The sequence below is a fragment of the Rattus norvegicus genome, chromosome 7, assembly GCF_036323735.1.
Source record: "Rattus norvegicus strain BN/NHsdMcwi chromosome 7, GRCr8, whole genome shotgun sequence".
NCBI lineage: Eukaryota > Metazoa > Chordata > Mammalia > Rodentia > Muridae > Rattus > Rattus norvegicus.
In genome coordinates, this window is record NC_086025.1 from 130,566,812 (window position 1) to 130,572,835 (window position 6,024).

The 6,024-nt window shown below is 44.9% G+C and overlaps 1 pseudogene; it reads right to left on the minus strand.

Annotated features, from left to right (window-relative positions):
* Nucleotides 1-1,007: 1,007 nt before the first annotated feature.
* Nucleotides 1,008-3,134, minus strand: Rps3-ps3 (ribosomal protein S3, pseudogene 3; annotated as a pseudogene).
* Between the last annotated feature and the right edge of the window lie 2,890 nt (nt 3,135-6,024).

The following is a 6,024-nucleotide window of genomic DNA, read 5'->3' on the forward strand; positions in this document are numbered from 1 at the left end:
TACAAAGGAAAATACACACGTGACCTTGGATGAGCGGGTCCCTACCGAGGTTTAAAAGTCATGAGAAAGAATTACGAAGCTGGCTAACTCAAAATTAAAACATTGATATGACAAACAGGTTGGGGGGAAAGGAGATTATTTCAAGTGGGTGATGCACAGAGAAGACCCGTAAGCGTATTAATAATAGATAAAAGATTGATTTCTGGCACAGAAAAGGATTGTTTTCTAGAAGTAGGAGGGAATGCAAACAATTTCGGATGAAAAGAGACAAAAATACAAGGAGGCAGTGCACAGAAAGAGAGGCAAACATGTCGCCAAGCACGTAGACGACAATGCCCAGGCACATTAAGCGTCAAGAAAGAAGTTAAAGCAATGATGTGTGATTTTTGATCCATCGGATTAGTAAAATTTAAACCCGTGTGTTCTCAGAAGCAGCCAATAGGACCCAAAAATGACACATGTCTTTTGTCTCAACATTACCAACTTGAGTAATTTTGGAATATATATATGTATATTATGTTATGCTATCCCCCACTACTGTATAATATAGTATATTATGTTGTGGTACAAGGAGGCATGTTTAAGATATATAAGAGCGAAATTGGAAAAACATTAAGTGGCCCCTTAATAAAGGAATAGCCCAATGACTCTATGGCTCTTCTGTAGAGTGTAGTATTATCTAGGATGGAGTGATATCATGTACAATGTGGTACAGTGTGGTTTAGTATGGTATAGTGTGGTGCAGTGTAGTGTGGTATAGGGTTGTAAAGGGTAATATAGTATGTGGTTGTATAGGGTAATATAGTATGTGATTGTATAGGGTAATATAGTATGTGATTGTATAGGGTAATATAGTATGTGGTTGTATAGGGTAATATAGTATGTGATTGTATAGGGTAATATAGTATGTGATTGTATAGGGTAATATAGTATGTTGTTGTATAGGGTAATATAGTATGTGGTTGTATAGGGTAATATAGTATGTGGTTGTATAGGGTAACATAGTATGTGGTTGTACACTACAGTCCGGTGTAGTGTAGTAGAGTGGGGTGTAGCATTGTATAGGGTATTATACTGTGGTTTGTGGGGCACACTGTATCTCAACCATAGTGTAATAATAGCAATGTGTATGTATAAGATACATCATGGAACGTGTGTGCTGATGTCGATGGTCTTAAGGTTGGGGCATTCATAAAGAAAGTTACACAGAAAATTTTATCATTCAATTGTATGTATTCATGTATGTCATATGTACATGCCTGAGTATATATCTGTGAACCACATGTGTGCAGGGACCATCAGAGATCAGAAGAAGCACTCGGAGCCCCTGGACCTGGAGTTATAATGGAGATGTGGGCTCCAGGAACCAAGAACACCAAACCTAACTGCTGAGCCATCTCTCGCGACCCAAGTATCATTCAAACTTATTAAATGTATATGCTCACCGGAACAGAAGTACGTGTTCTCACAGACAATAAGTGTTATACTGAATTGAACAGATGAATTTCCTATTGAGGCAAAGAGAGGGAGAACAGTCTGATGTGTAGCTTCTCACTTTTTGTTTTCTTTTCTTTTCTCTTTTTTCCGGAGCTGGGGACTGAACCCAGGGGCGTCTCACTTTTTTTACTGCTGACTGTAATGGCAATACCCAGAGAAGAGACTGGTGTAGCCCCGCCCCTTTCTTCCCAGAGGCCTTTGCTCACCAGCCTGCGGAGACAAAGGGGGCAGAGGCAGAGAGCAGGATTAGGAAGACTCTTAAGTATGAACAGAATGACCTCTGGAGACCATTGCCACCAGACAAGTCTACTTTGTCGTTTCTTTATAAGGGCTCTTTTAGGGGTATGGGTGGAAATGCTAATTGGTTAAGCCATTGGGAACGGCTGATTGGTTGTAGTACCGCACCTAACTATCATGTTGGGGGAAGCCAAAATGGGACGTGAGTTATGCGGTCTTTCAGAGAGTTCTGTACAAATTGACTTTTCAGATAAGGCCGGTCACCTATGTTCAGTGACATTCTCCAGACAACACAGGCAGAGACAGGGAAGCCTTATTGAGTGAGTTCCCCATTTTGCGCCAAACTTGGAAAGCCATCTATCTGGTCAGGGAGGACTGCAACCTTAATTGCAAGGTTCCCCAACATAGCAGCCTCTGCCCTCACCACCAGGACAATGCTCTTGCCGTGTATATAGCTCTGAACTGTTCTCTGTTCTCTTCTTCTGACATCCTGACGTTGGGCTTCCCTCCTTCTCGATTCCATCATGTTTAATTCTACAAGAGATGGTGTATTTAGGTTTTTCTTTAGGAAAACAGAATCCTGGTAAATTTTTAATGCCCAGTTTTATGTCTCTTTCTGACCTGCCTCCCACTATTTTGGGACCCAGATGGCTATATCTAGGAAAGAGTCTCTTTTTTTTTCTTTTCCTTTATGCGGGATTGTATTAAATGTCTTAATACAACAACATCCAGCATCCAGCCTGTCAAGACTCCATTGTGCTGTAGGCACTGGCAAAGGCATGGCCTGTGGCTCTGACTTCCCACCCTTCTGTTGCGAGATAGGGGAGGTGCACAAGATTTCATCCACAATGTTCCACAATGCTCACGTAATCAGGCAGGGGCTTTGTGGGGTCAGCCTTACCACTTGGGTCCCAGGACAGTTTGGTCTTCACTTCAATGCCCAACACACCCTATCTGAGGAGCACGGAACTGTCAACATCGTGGTTAATAGGTCTCTACTGTGCACCATCCGCAAACTTCATGGACTCTGTCCTCGGCGCTTCCCAGACACCACAACCTCGCAGCCCGTGGCCCCTCTCTCCACAGTGAACCTTGGCACAGCGTGGTAGGCCTTTCAGAAGCCCTCTTAGGGGTTTCTAACATGGCACAGGGACCTCTCGAAGCCACCTTTCTGCATAAGCCCCTGTGCTGCTCTCAGGGAAGCTAAACCTCCTCCTGACTACTGCAGTCAACCCTGATCCCAGGACCCTGTGTTCTGGTGACTAAAATAGTGATTTCTGTTCTGTGGGTGTAATCCGGACTTCAACTCCAGCTCCTGAGGGAGAAAGTCATCAGTTCAGCTTTGAAGATGTCATCAGCTGCAAGACGTGCTCTTCTTGGAAATTTGTACCATCCGCCATCTTGCCATGTGTGCTGGGATAAGGAAAAAAGTCTAACAGGTTTGTTGCTGCTGCTGTTATTGTTTTGGGTTTGGCGTGTATTTTTTTAGGAAGGCTTTTTCTGTACCTCAAGAGACTTCAGCAGAAAGAGCACTGATCTATGGTTATCTCCTGTGCTTAGATCTATAATCCAGATGTTTCATAGCTAGCTTCAAAAACACCATACCATAAGAACTTAGCAGATATTCGCAAGCTGCGATCTGTTCCTACTGTAGACCTAAGTGAGAGCCATCTATCTCTGTGCTCCTAAAGAGAGAGCCGTCTGCCTAGAACATGGTTCCTCCTGATTATTTCTCATCTCCTCTACTGTCCTGCTTTGCCACTTTAGAGCCTTGTCTTAAATCATGAGTACAGTCCAGTTTTATGTACGCACATCTGGAAAAACAGAAAACGAGGCAGATAGCCAGCCTCGATGCATATGCAGTATAAAATGAGCCAGCAAGTTTAATCAACACTCAAACAGGGGTGGAAATGACTCTTTTTTCATTACGTTGGAAAATAGTTCTTTAAACACCAGCAAGCAGCATGAAAGTTAACAAGCAGGACTCCAAGGTGTGGGTGATTTCCTGGGTGTTCACTGATCTCCAGGGAACAGGCTGCATGAATCTGTCTGTCTGGGGGTGGGGAGGAGCTGGGGTGAGGAAGAGAGAGCACTTACAGCATTACAAATACCAAGACTTGGTGGCCTCCTGGAGGAGGTGGGTCTGTTTCCCTCCTTCCCTTGAGGCCGCAAAATGTCTCAGGCCCTGACACTTTGAGCCCTAAGACATGATGTTCTAGCCCCTCCCAGTCTATCCATGCTCACAGGTAAAGGGGTTGTAACAGGCCCCAGTACAGCCAACATTGAAGACAGGTTTTGACCTTTTACCCTATTCCCCCTGCCTTGCTAAAAACCATTACATTCCTAAAGCTAGTACCCAAGATCCTTTCCCTGATTTGACCACTTCGTGCTGAGGGTGACCACCAAGGTACAGGTGTCAAAGTACTAAAGTCCAGCAGTCAAAGCCCCCATTGGCTCACCTAATTAGCATGTCCAATCAAAACAAATCAACTGATCCTACATGGGTTTCCCTTTGGCCTTTACAAACCACGATCTATTCCGACTGCCCATGTGCTCTGTCTGTCTCCTTCATATCCAGAGGCAGTAAATGTCCCTTTCCCCTTTCTCCCCACCCCCCCTTGTTACCTTCCCCTTCTCCTTCGTCCTCTATTTCTTGTCTTTGTTCTTATTCCCTGCCCTTTGTCCCTCTGGAACAAATAAATCTTTGTGATAAGAACTTGGTCTTGGGATGTCTGGCGTCAACTTGGAGGTCCCTACAACAGACAGACAGACATCTCAGCATTTACTGCCTGTGAAGGTCCCTGGAGAGTCTGTCACCAGAATGGCTACACGTAGCACTGAAATACCTTTCCTCCATCTTGGGGCAACTTAGGATCTCAGCTCTATTTCCCAAATAGAAATGGAAAAGAAGGAAGGATGAGGAGTGGCAATTTCCTCACAGAAAGTCTTCAGCTGAGTTTTCTCTGTACCATCCCCCAAATATGCCTTAAAGTTTACCTGTCAGGTCCTCTGCACCCAGTCTCAGTCTGACTTACAGAGTGGACTTACAGAGCCTTAGTAGACAGTGGAAGAGCTCTTCTCTGCAGGGCCAAGAGCTTGCCAAAGAACCTGGATGAAGTTTCCACAGGACAGGGCAAGGAGATGGCTGAATGACTTACAGCACGTAAGAGAACTGAAAGAAAAGGAACAGGTTGAAGAAGCATCTGAAAAATGGCTGATGGAGCAGGGCAGGGATGGCGATCCTCCTGGGGAAAGAGCATCCAATAGGTGGTGTCTTTGTTGAGTGTGGTTGTCCTGCTGCAGTAAGGGGTGGGCCTGAGGCAGGAGGATCATGACTTCCAGGAAAGTCAGCCAGCGTTCCAGACAGCAAGTCAGGGTGAGAGTCATAGAACTTATGGATAGTCTCTAGATAATAAGAAAATTTGTTTTGGCGACTTACAGTCTGTAGTCCAACCCCCCAACAATGGTCGGCTGTGAATGGGAAGTCCAAGGAACTAGTAGTTGCTCAGGCCCACAAGGCTAGTGGACTCCAACAGATGTGATGGCAAGTAAATGCAAACAAGCAAAGAAGAGTGAGTCTTCCTTCTTCCAATGCCCTTATGTAGGTCTCCAGCAGAAGGTGTGGCCCAAATTAAAGGTGTGTGCCGCCACGCCTGGATCTGGGACTTGCTTTGTCTCAGGCTAACCTTAACCTCAGAGATCTCTTTGCCTTAGTCTCCTGGGATTCGTAGCCACTTTGCCTCAAGATCTCCATGCCAAGATCCAAGTCAGAAACTTGTATCTCCCAGCCTCAAGATCAGGATCACAGGTGAGCCTTCCAATTCTGGATTGTAGTTCATTCCAGACACAGTCAAGATGACAACCAGGAATAGCCACTACAGCAAGTCTCTGTCTTTAAAAAACAAGAAAGGATGTCAAGAGTTGTCATAGCATAGAGTTGTGGGGTTAGAGAAGACTGGGCTCAGACAATGCCTCTCAGCACCTTTGTAGAGCTTCGCATGTGAAGAACCCAAGGCCCTGGGATCCCACAGAGGAAGGTGGACTGGTGCACAGTGGAAGTTAGAACAGGTGGAGGTCACAATGATCTGGGCTTATCTATATCCTGGTTTGTCTATCAAACAGGGGAGAGAGGAAAATTTCTGAGGGTCTCTTCCGAGAACATGGTATAAATGAACCTTCTTGGATCTCTGACTTTTTCTCTCTTGCATGGAAAAGACTTGATTAGTTCATTTTGGTCAGATCCACCAGGATCTTCTTGTCAGGCTCTAAATGCTCTTAAAGAATTCTCTT